General features: G+C 37.4%; 1 long non-coding RNA gene across 2 annotated transcripts; it reads left to right on the forward strand.

Moving 5' to 3' along the window:
- The first annotated feature begins 739 nt into the window (after positions 1-739).
- On the forward strand, positions 740-11,791 carry LOC107879835. Of its 2 annotated transcripts, XR_007043634.1 has the most exons (11): positions 745-1,365; positions 2,575-2,622; positions 4,231-4,306; positions 4,477-4,612; positions 5,356-5,420; positions 5,523-5,588; positions 5,682-5,749; positions 6,689-7,012; positions 10,248-10,696; positions 10,797-10,832; positions 11,397-11,791. It is a non-coding gene; the product is annotated as an uncharacterized LOC107879835 (long non-coding RNA). The 2 variants fall into 2 exon arrangements; XR_007043633.1 differs by having other exon boundaries at positions 740-1,365; positions 5,682-7,012.
- Positions 11,792-12,248: the final 457 nt, after the last annotated feature.

Here is a 12,248-nt window from a genome sequence, read left to right on the forward strand (position 1 = left end):
AGGGGAGAATTATACACTAAAAGAGAGTAGAGCAACAACATGTTCAAATTGAATGATAAGTCATGCATCAGACAAGCTAAGCTATGGGAATAAAGGAACAATGTTATCACTGTAACTTTGAATGGTTCATATGAGCACATACTAACCTATTCACAAATCAAAAGAAAAAGTACCAACATTTCGAATTTGCCAAATTAAGAATGTGTGATTTACACCGAATTGATTAGGTAGAATATGTTTCCATAAAAATACTCGCACACTGGAAAATGAAATTTGCTTGACGTTTTTCTCTTTTTTCTTTTCAGTCTTGATGAACAACTGGAATCTATAAGAGAATCACTTGATGAAAGTAGCTTGTCACTGCTTTCATTATTCTTGGAGTCCAAAAAGGTTAGTGTTTTTGATTTGGTGATAGCTCTACCTAAGAGGCTAAGACAAGGTCTAAATTTTACGTTTACGAAGGTTTTTAACAATAGCTGTGTCTTTTCTTACTTGAATGTAATTTAAACTGGTTGTTAGATAGTAATGTACAAAGATTTGACTTAGATATAACATGTTGAAGTTCTTACGAGGTTCTCCGGGCCTCTGTCATCCTTCTCAATTCATATGGGTCACTGACTCTAATTTATACCACTCTTCAACCTGTTAAGCTTACTCCAAATCCCCTTTTCCGCCTACTCTTTACATCAAACCCACTCTCTATTAAACAAAGGAAAAAGGGGCAAAAAGTAAGGGAAAAAAAAGCTAATAGTCCACCCACATGTAAACCTTTGAATCAATGTATACATGTAGGAAGGTGTAAGAGAATACGTAGTCCTTCATGGTTGTGTAAGAATTTCTACAGAAGTTTATAATGTCATGCGACGCCATCGATAGCTTAAGGTTTTGGGTTTCGATGCTCAGATTGTCATAACTCGAATGTAATAAATGTATGAATGATAGAGTAATTAAAAATCGACAAAGATTCATCATGAAGCTTAGTAGAGGAAAAAAAAAAGATTCATCATGAAGCAAGACCACTAACAAATCATTGCATAAAAAATGAGTGTTCCTGTAGCTTAACAAGAGAACCAATACTGTACAGGCCAATTGTACCAAAAGAAATAAAAGTTATACCAACAAGAATTGAAAAATGCTGCATCAGATAAAGTTATTCCAACAAGAATTGAACAATGCTGCATCAGATGGTAGTACAAAGAGCTATCTGGAATGTACAGTAAAAGCCTTTAAGCTCTTTTCTCTGTCTGTCCAGTTTTATTAGCTATAATGGTGTTATATCCACGTGTAAAGAACTGAAATAACATCTTATGATCAAAAGGTCTAAGAGCAAACTAATTCTCTCAATTGAACCGATCCAAGCAAAGGGTATACTGCTCAATCTTTATTCCTTTCTCTTTCAAACTTGAATTGGTGATTCTTTCTTTTTATGGATCTTTTTTTGTGGTATGTGATGATGGTAGTACACCTGCTTTACTCCTTCAATGTCTTATGGATATATTGTTTTCAGGTCTTATGTGATATTTGTTAGATTTTGTAATTTTTGAATACTTTATTGTAGGATTTTGTACTTGCATGTTTCTAATTTTGTTTGATTTACAAATGGATGTTTGGAAATTGGTTTTCTCTTTCTTTTCTTTGTTTAGTTTACATTTTTTGAATTTCATAGGTATTAAGGCTCAAAAAAAACTTGATTGACTTTTGAATTTTGATTGATAAATGTCATTTGGTTAGTTTGAGATTCATTTTTTGATTTGCATAGTCCAATCTTTTGGTTGTTCAAAAGTGATTATGATCCTAATTATGGCTCAAGCTAACGGTAGCACAAAGCCTGAAAAGTAATATAGCGATTTCCGAAGGAAAATAATTCTTCTGTGCCATAACCAAATTTCCGCCCACACTAGCAGAATTCTAACAAATGGTAAAGCAATTTTCTCCATATGGTAAGCCAGTTTTTCGGCCACCACCAGTTTTCGGACTCCCAACTTTCCATATGAATCCAAATTGATTTCGCTTTCCTCTTTCAAGAATGAAATGAATTTAGAGATGGTCACAGTTCTCCAACTCAGTGTGTTTGACCAAATTTTCAGGCAAAGGAAGATAATTACAACAAGTTTGTTATCCTTTTCTCTGCATCGCTTAGCGTAATAGCATGGATACTAGTCATTGAGATTTCTTTTGTCATGCTATTCTCTACTTTAGGCTACATATAAGGACATATATATTGGATTGAAAATGGACAGCAATTTAGTTGAATTGTGTTCTCATTGAATTTGTCACATTTGCTTATTTGGTGTTAGAATTATTTTCACAAAAGCAGCTACCTTCTCAACCAATGAATAAAGAAAAGGATTACTTGACGAAAAAAAGGGCAATATGTTTCTTTACAATGTTCTGTTATCAGTTACCAATAAAAAATGTGTTGTGTTAACATACTTCTCTGAAAATTACTTTACTACTTAACTGAGAAAGCTTCTATTATGAAAAAAGTGGAGAAAATTTCTGAAGTTTGTACCTTTTATTTGTAATTTTGTAAGGAAAATTGTAACTTAAATTGGTATATTCTTCTTTGTGCAGCTTATAAATTTTCATGACAAAGATGCTACTTGCAGTTTGCTGGTACAGGTATTGAATCCCAAACTTGATTTAGTATATGTATTTCAGCAAATTAAGTCGACTTCAATATTTTGTTCGAAATCGTTTTTGGTACATTAAAAAATTTACAATTTGAAGTGTATTTTGACTATTTAATCGAGCTCTGTTATAATCTGTGTGTTGGATTTACCTGTCTTTGTTTGCTCTTCCTTTTACCTTTGGTGGCCAAGAAATAAGTGTCCAATATATCAAGAAGTGTTTCACTTTTACTTATAAAAACACTTTAGTATTAAGTACTTACTATTGTCCCTTCAATTAGTACTTTTTCTGGGAAATTAAGCTGGTCCGATCCAAGAAGCATTGAATCATTTTCAGTTGCTAGCATGGCTAACAACCCTTCAGAGGGACCATCAGATGATTTCTTTGAACAAATCTTGGGATTCCCTGCAAACAACGGAGCTGAACCCAATTTGGCGGGAAATGATCCCGTAGCTATACTCCCAGCGATGATGCTCCAGTTGAACTCCGGTGATGGGTCAGGGCAGTTTAGGGGAGTTGGTCTTGGTGTTGGAATAGGTGGGCTTGGGGGTGGGGGGTGCCATCATGGAGGGGGTCGTGGTGGTGATAGTTCATTTCTATGGGTTTGAGTTTAGAACAAGGGAAAGGTGGTGGTGGGTTCTTGAAGATGGATGATGTTTCAGCACCTGGAAGGAAATTTAGAGATGATGTTGTTGATAGCAGTCCTTCTTCTGTTAAACCTGTTATTATTTCCTATTTCTTTTCTTGCTTTTTCAGTTTCTTGATTTCTTCTACTTTGATGTTGTGTTCCGTTTTGTCTCCTTTTTTGTGCAAGTTGATGGAGTGTTTCCTAGGAAGCTTTCATATGAAAGATTTCACCTTTATGCCATTTGTTTTTCTGATTTTATTTCTTGCTTGAAACTGCTATCTGTTAGCTCACTGCTAGAAACAGAGGTTTCCCACCCTGAATCAATGAGAAATTTGTGTTTTGTAACATGATTTTCCCACCTATTTACCACCGAATCAGCTCTCTGGAAAGCCTACGGTGGAAAACAGATTTTCATTAAAATACTAGAAATCTTTCTAATTTTTTTGTGTGAAAACACTACTATGTTTTCTTTTCTCACCGATTCAATCATAAAATCTATGGGAATAGCCAATGAACATTTTTCAGTGGGAAATCTCAAAGGAGAACAGTGAGTTTTTTAGTAGTGTTTCCGTCGTTTGAAACTGCCATATGTTAGTTCCACCTTATTTCTGGGATTTAAAAAAATACAGAGGGAAATGTTTTTGACTCAACTTGGAAGCTGATATAGAGCTTACTGATGCATTTGATACCAAATTGTCCCAATTGTGTCTACCTGCAAACATATTATATTCTTTAAGTTATTTTTAACATCAAACTATTTGGACCATCATATTGTCCAGGCTTTTGCCAGCATCCAAATTCATTTTTTTTTATTCATAATACTCTGAACTAAGAATACTTTTCAATTGAGCCTTAAAAGTTAAACCAAATTAAATTGGCTAAGGACCCACTAGCTTTTATTAAAATAAATAACTAAGAGAAATTATTTAACTCTCCCAAGGAGTACAAGATTCCACTGACTTGGTCATCAGGTAGGGATGTCATATGGAGTGGAAATGTGAAGCAAACCAAAGATCAGCTCCTTTCTTTGGGAAGCATGACAGAGAGGTATAGTTGATTAAGTTCATATGACCTTTCAAATAATGCAGTCAACATGATAGAGCATGTGCTTTTCAAGTCTTTGCCCCTCTGGATTGTTTTCAGTTCAAGTAACGGATTCTAAAAGGCTTGTTTTAATGCATTCTTTAATGTTTGTCATTGGTTTGCTTTCTTTCCAGGCTAATGTTATTGGAAGAGAACCAGATTGCTTTCCATTCAGAGGATGGATTGAATGTTGATGCTGTCAATGATTACTCTCACCTTATTGCGGAGATGATTGGTCTGGGAAGTGATTCAGAGTTTCTTCAAGTCGGTGTAAGTTCTATGTTTGTTCTTCACTATATATCCTTTCTTGTTACTAGCTTGTATCTTTATGGGTTTCTTTAAAATCAATTTTTTTGATCTGCAAATGATGTACTGGCTTCATTCCTACAACTAAATGCAGAACATATCTCACTCTTAGATATATTGTCTTTCTCTTCTAAATGAAAGGTGTGCATCGTGCTGGATATTAGTTGTGGATTTGGTAGCTTTGGTGCCCGCCTATTCTCATTGGAGTTAATGGCTTTTTGTGTGGCAACATATGAGCCATCTGGTAGCCAAGTTCAGTTAGTCAGTGAGTAGTATTTTAGTATTTTCATAAGAAGCATAGAAAGTCTTACAATTTCTAAGAGTAACGTCCTTTTTAGATATTGTCTCTTAGTGCTTTCCTTAATTACCTATTCTCTTAAGTTGTATAAATCCCGGTATTTAAGTGCATCATTACAATTTTTGAATGTTTGTTGCCAAATTATTGTGATATATCTTAACAGTTCTCTTTCTTACCAAATCTTTTATATAATATGAATCCTGGATCCCCCACCCACCCACCATTTTGCTCCATATGTTATGACGTGGTGTGTGTTAGCTCATTTTTCATTTTTTTGGTTCTTTTCTTTCTCTTTTTTATATTGCTTTTCTTTTCATATTTCTTAGCTTACTTAGTATTTTGTTTTACCGCTGATGATTTTTAAGAATCAAGGCCAAATTATTCTACTTTCCACTTGTTGTGGACACAGATCTTCGAGATGGTAAGCAGTTCTTCGTAGACCATTCTGGTGCTGTGCCAATTACTACTGCTCTAGTAAGGATCACTAGAACTCTTACTCTCTTTGATGCTTTTGCTGGATAATTATACCTTGCTTGCTCTTTTTTCTATTATTGATCCTCATGTTTCAACTTTTAGCGTGAGGAGTTGAGGAAAACAATTGGTGCACCTTCTTACATTGAATGTAGTTTCAAAACACAACAGGTATGTTTTTTACGGAGCATCTTATTTTTTGCACTGAAGTTCTTTTTAGATGCTTTTTGTTAAGCATGTATGGTTGAAATGTCCTTGCTGCAGAACGTGAAAGCAGTCTTTGATGTGGCTATCAAGGTCGTGCTCCAGCCACCCTTAATACAAGAACTAATGTAAGTCCAAGAAGAAACTGAATAAGTATGTTCATGTGGTATGTTGGCTCACACTCAACTGAATAAGTATGCTTGTGTGGTATGTTGGCTCACACTCAGGTATTAAATCTGAATGTCATCCCTCAAGAGATTAATCAAAAGTGCATTGTTTTGCAATTCAGATGTATTGTGCCGTGCCCAAGTCTTCGTATTGCCTAAGAAAATATTATCCATGATTACCAGTGTTTGTAAACTTCCTGCGGACTGGTAGGGGTACTTAAGGAGAACACCGGCAGCTTGAATACTCTAAGGCTATGTTGCTCGGACTCTTCAAAAATGTCATTGGGTACATGTCGGATCCTTCAAAAGTAGTGCATTTTTGAAGGATCCGACACGGGTGCGGCCACATTTTTGGAGAGTCCAAGCAACTTAGCTCTAGGAAACCTAAGTCTACTGGTAGACAAATAAATCTACTGAATATTTTCCTGTGGAACAAAGCTGCAATATGCAAGCTTCTTGGGTTGTGGTTAAGAGAAAAGAAGCACTACCGATACTCTGACTCAAGATTCTATGTGTCATGTCAAAATTCTATTTTTTTCCTCTCCATAAATTTCAAGCTTAGCTTATTGCAAAGATACTTTGTATAAATGTTTGGAACGGTTCTTGTTATGTGGATTCAAGTGGTCCAGTTGAAGCAAAACCTTTTCTTGGGTGGCCCTAAATATGGTGCAAGAGCTTTCAATAGTATGAACCAATATGCATCCACTGTTTTGCAATGTCATCGGCACCATGTTTGCTCATATTTTGGACTTCAGAAATAATTTACAGGAGAGTTTGAATGTATTAACAAGCGATAAAAGAGTCTTTACATCTGATTTTGCGCTTTGTAATTAATTAACAGTTTGAATCTGTCTTTGATTTTCAGTTCATACTTTCTTTCTGGTGCCACTACTTCTGCAGGCTAAAGCTAATGATGGATAGGGTCCAGAGCTTTTGAAGAGTTCACATAATGGTGGTACTGGTGGTCATGCGAAGTCCTTAGCTGCAATTCTTTCCGAACATAAGCACCACCTTGCAAGTATACAGGTCCGATGTTCAGTCTAATTTGGTAAAAGGAACAATATACCTACGAAGAAGATGAATGGAGCAGCAGGAGGTAGAGGAGGAGGAGGATTCAAGGCCAAATTGGAGCATGTGTTATATAGCGGCGAAAAGAACCACGTCTTAGGTGGCATGCCGTCATTGGCGTTCTCTTCGGTGTTCCCTGATACTTCATGACCCGAGGTAACTCATTCCCCCCCCCTCCCCCCCCCGTCTCTCTTCTATTGCATCAATATTAATTGTTGTTTTAGCTCAATAGTGCAACAATTAACTAGTGTATATGTATGAATCCTTCGTATCTAATTCTCCCACTATTCCATACAAAGTTGCAATTTTTTTCTCATTTTATGGGTTACCCTGCTACTGGTATAAGAGATTGAACTTTTCCATGTTCTTTTATTACCTTGGTGATTGCGCCAGCTTGATCGTACCTCGACTAATTCCATACGCCATATACTAGCACAACTCAATTTGTCTATCTAAGTTATGTACACTAATACTGTTCCCTGCGAACAACTGCTGTTTGTTACATTGAAAATTTTTTGGTTAGAGCACAGCTGGAGCACTCAGAGGAGTGTCGGGATTTTAGTTATTGTAGACGTTTTAAGGTAGAGGAGGTTAGAGAGGTTGTTCGCAGGATGCGAAGGGGTAGGGCGACGGGGCCTGATGAGATACCGGTGGATTTTTGGAAAGTTTTCTGGCAAAGCTGGTTTAAGGTGGTTGACTGAATTGTTTAACAAAATTTTCAATACGGCGAAAATGCCCGAGGCTTGGTGGTGGAGTACTATGATCCCTCTTTATAAGAACAAGGGTGACATTCAGAGTTGCAATAACTATAGGGGTATTAAGTTATTGAGTCACTCTATGAAGATTTGGGAGAGAGTGGTCGAGGTGAGGCTGAGACGGATAGTGTCTATTTCGGAGAACCAGTTTGGATTTATGCCTAGCCGCTCGACGACGGAGGCAATTCACCTGGTACGGAGGCTGGTGGAACAGTATAGGGAAAGGAAGAAGGACCTGCACTTGGTGTTTATCGACTTGGAGAAGGCATACGATAAAGTCCCCAGGGAGGTGCTTTGGAGATGCTTGGAGGTGAGTGGAGTCCCGGTGTCATATATCAGAGCAATTAAGGACATGTATGATGGAGCTAAAACTCAGGTGAGGACGGCGGGAGGAGACTCAGAGCATTTTACTGTCTTGACAGGATTGCATCAGGGATCTACTCTTAGTCTCTTTTTGTTTGCTTTGGTGATGGATGTGTTGACGCGGCGTATTCAAGGAGAGGTGCCTTGGTGTATGCTTTTTGCAGATGATATAGTTTTGATTGATGAGACGCTGGGGGGAGGGTGAATGATAAATTAGAGGTGTGGAGATAAACTCTTGAGTCTAAAGGGTTCAGGTTGAGTAGGAGCAAGACAGAGTATTTGGAATGCAAGTTTAATGACGTGAGGCTAGAGAATGAGGCGGTAGTGAAGTTGGAATCACAGGTGGTATGTAAGAGGGATAGTTTCAAGTATCTCGGGTCCGTGATTCAGGGTAACGATGAGATTGACGAGGATGTCTCGCACCGTATTGGGCGGGATGGATAAAGTGGAAGCTCGCTTCGGGAGTGTTGTGTAATAAGAAGGTGTCGCCCAAGCTTAAAGGCAAATTCTACAGGGTGGCAGTCCGTCCGGCCATGTTGTATGGAGCGGAGTGTTGGCCAGTTAAGAACTCCCACATGCAAAAAATGAAGTGGCGGAAATGCGGGTGTTGTTGGGTGTGTGGGCTAACTAGGGGGGATAGAGTTCGGAATGAGACTATCAGGGAGAAGGTGTGACTCCAGTGGAGAATAAGATGCGGGAAGTCCAATTGAGATGGTTCGGACACGTGATGAGGAGGGGCAATGCCCCGGTTCGTAGGTGTGAGAGGCTAGCTTTGGATGGTTTTAGGCGAGGTAGGGGTAGGTCGAAGAAGTACTGGGGAGAGGTGATTAGGCGGGACATGGAACAGTTACAACTCACTGAGGACATGACCCTAGATAGGAAGATCTAGAGGACGCGAATTAGGGCAGAATGCTAGGGTCAGTTTGGGTTGCTAGTGTAGGGTATTATTCTTGTTATGATACCTTGTTTCATGCTTTATTACGAATCTGTTTAATTTTCTCGGTTTTCTATTACTTGTGGGTGTCGTATTTATATTATTCCATCTTGTTCCATGCTTTACTATGAATTTATTTAGTATTTCGTGTCTCGAGCCGGGGGTCTATCGGAAACAGCCTTTCTACTTCTTTAGAGGTAGAGGTATGGACTGCATACATCTTACCCCCCAGACCTCACTATGTGGGAATACACTGGGTTTGTTGTTGTTTTTATTTTCTTTGTACATTATTTCCTGCTCTTGCATGCCAGAGCTCAATTTTAGTGAAGAGAAACGAAAAATGGAATGAGATGTATTTGTTTTGAAAAACTATACAATCAGCCCCATCAAATTGAAATACACAATAAAATAGGACAGAGGGAATTTATGTAAAAAGCTCTGGTAATTGACAATTCCCTCAATTGAACTACACTGTCAAAAGGAAATAAGAACTAAGAGGTTGGAGTAAGAGAATTGGGGAGAAATAGACAATAGAGAGACCAAGTGAGAAAAAAGAACGGTAAATTCACCTGGTTACTCTTGATCATTTTAAATGTACGTTTGCACTAATTTTTATAGTAATGCTTAATCAAAATTTGGAAATTTGTGATTTGTAAGGTAAAAGATTGACTATGAAGTTGATTAGGAATTCATATGAAGCGTTTGATGATGATGTTCCTGAATGATCTTATTAGGAATATTTAGTTGCTTATTTATGGTATGCCTCTCTACTTCACCTAAGGTAGTGGTATGGACTGCTTACACTCTACCCTCCCCAGATCCCACTAGGTGGGAAATACACTGGGTATGTTGTTGTTATTTATGGTATGCAATTCGTTCTCCTTTCCCTTGGAAATGCCACTGGCTTGAATTTTTTTTGGTTTCGTATGCATTAAGCATAGCAATATACGTTATGAGAAAAATATTCATGCTTCTGTGAATTCGAATTGGTCTATCTGATGTAAATATAGTAATTACGTTTCATGAAGGTGTACATGATTTCACCCGATAATGGTGTTGTTAGCTTAAAGTGACTTGTATCACGGGCTGGAAATTAGAATATAGTCCTTTTATGTCCTCGACATTTATGATTATTTTTGGAAAGAAATGTCCTATAATGTTCTGCTGCAATTTAGCTGTTACATTTCATACTTTCTAAGGCGTTAAGAGTTATTACTTCATCATTGCCACACTTTGGTTGTTTCTTCTATTGAGAAGAGAAGGAAAAAAGGAGTCCTGATAGACCTTTCTCTTTTCTTGGTATGTCTATTCTTTGATCTAACATTATGTAACTCAGCAGGCTTGGTTCAGGGAACTCCCAAGTGGGGTGTTGGATTCTCTTTCTCCTAAGCAGGTATGCAATGCTAATCAGAAGAGGACTGTAGCACTCTCGTGAGACTTCTCCTACCAACGGAAGTTGCTCCGCCGGACTGGGCTATTAATCTCATGGTTGATGTTGTCCTGGAGTAGTTCTGATTCTTCACCAGTAAAGTCTAGGACGGTGGTAGTACTATTGGGATGGTTAGGTGCAAAGCAAAAGCATCTAAAGAGATACGTTGATTGGTATTCATCAAAAGGATATCATGTCATTATGTTTACTTTCCCAATGTCTGAGATTCTAAGCTATCAAGTTGGGGGAAAGGGGAAAGAGGATATTGTACTGCTTGTGAATCATTGTGCTGATTGGTTGGAAGAAAAGCATGCGAAGAGCTTGGTCTTCCACACTTCCATTAATACTGGATGGTTCACGTGAGTTCTTTAGAAAGGCAACTGAAACCTAAGTATATTACATTTTTTTTCAAAACTTGCCTGCTAATTATTGATTGAGTTCTTTTATTCTTGGCCTTAGTTATGGTCTGCCTCTTTCACAGCTCCGGAACCACAGGTATTACTGTCTCCTAAATTGTGATAATAACATCTCTTCTGTTTTATGTGCCAGTGTCAAAAGAGTGTTTTTTCGAGAGTAGTCTTATTTCTGAAGGTTAATGCAGACCAATTGTTAAACGTTCATATATTTCTATTGAAATCCAACCATGTCATGCTTTAATTGGATAAGTATTAGAAGTGCCATACATAGTCATGGTTTAGCCATTCAGAACTGCTCGGCTATTTATACTCCAATCAGGACCTGTTGTTCTCTTATTGCGATCGGGCTGCTTTCTTCTATCCTGAGGCTTAACCATGCAACTCACTTTTCGAAAAATATTCTTCTACTTGATAATGGGGAAGTTGTTTATTGTTGATTTAGTCTTTGAGGGAAGGTTTGTATCTTTGTGGGTTTCTTTAAATCAATTATTTTGGTCTGAAATTGACGTAGTGACTTCATTCCTATGGGTTTCTTTAAAATCAATTATTTTGGTCTGCAACTGATGTACTGGCTTCATTCCTACAACTAAATGCAGAACAAATTTCACTCTTAGATATATTATCTTCCTCTCCTGAATGGCAGGTGCACACCGTGTTGGATATTGGTTGTGGATTTGGTAGCTTTGGTGCCTGCCTACTCTCACTGAAGTTGATAGCTAAAATACATGAGGTGTCATGTGTTGTAAATAACCAAATAATGTAAGGATCCTTTTTTGAGTATCTATGATATGATAAGTAATAAATTTATGTATTGTTGTAATAAAAACACTGAATCTCGTATAAGAATGCTCCCAGCTATACATGATATTAGAACAAATGTTAGAAAGAGTAGATTAGAGTAAAAAACCTAGGAATTATTTTCATCGCATTTTAGATTCCAATGGTTGATCTGTATATCATGTGCAGATGCACTTGTCGAACCCCATTTTATCTTGGGCTTAATAAGATGTTATGCAAGAGACAAGAATTGAAGCAAAACATATTGCCGTTATTTTGATCACATTTTCAAGCTTAATGTGCGTATATTTGTGGACACATTTTTCGGGCAATGGAAAGCTTTTAAGAGAAGATTTACGTTGCTCTTCTTTGATACTGTTGTTTGATACTCCCTCCATTCCACAATAATTGAATTGTTGAATATGACACTCATGTTAAGAATTTTTTTTTTTTCATTTTTACCCTTTTGTAGAGTACGTTAATTAATAAATCAAGTCCTTGGAACTCAACCTTGAAAAGTTACTTAATGAAGGGTAATAGAATGAATATTCTTTTCTTGTTCTCATATTTTGCCGGCATACTTAGTTTCAGTATATTACGAAGAAAAGATGCAATGTCGATATATTTGTTCCTCTGCAGTTTTAACAATTTTCCTTCGGCCTTTTGCTGGACCTAAAAAATCCTCCAAAAACATGTTTGGTTTGGTCCAAAGTTCAAG

This window comes from Capsicum annuum, chromosome 8, assembly GCF_002878395.1.
Source record: "Capsicum annuum cultivar UCD-10X-F1 chromosome 8, UCD10Xv1.1, whole genome shotgun sequence".
Lineage (NCBI taxonomy): Eukaryota > Viridiplantae > Streptophyta > Magnoliopsida > Solanales > Solanaceae > Capsicum > Capsicum annuum.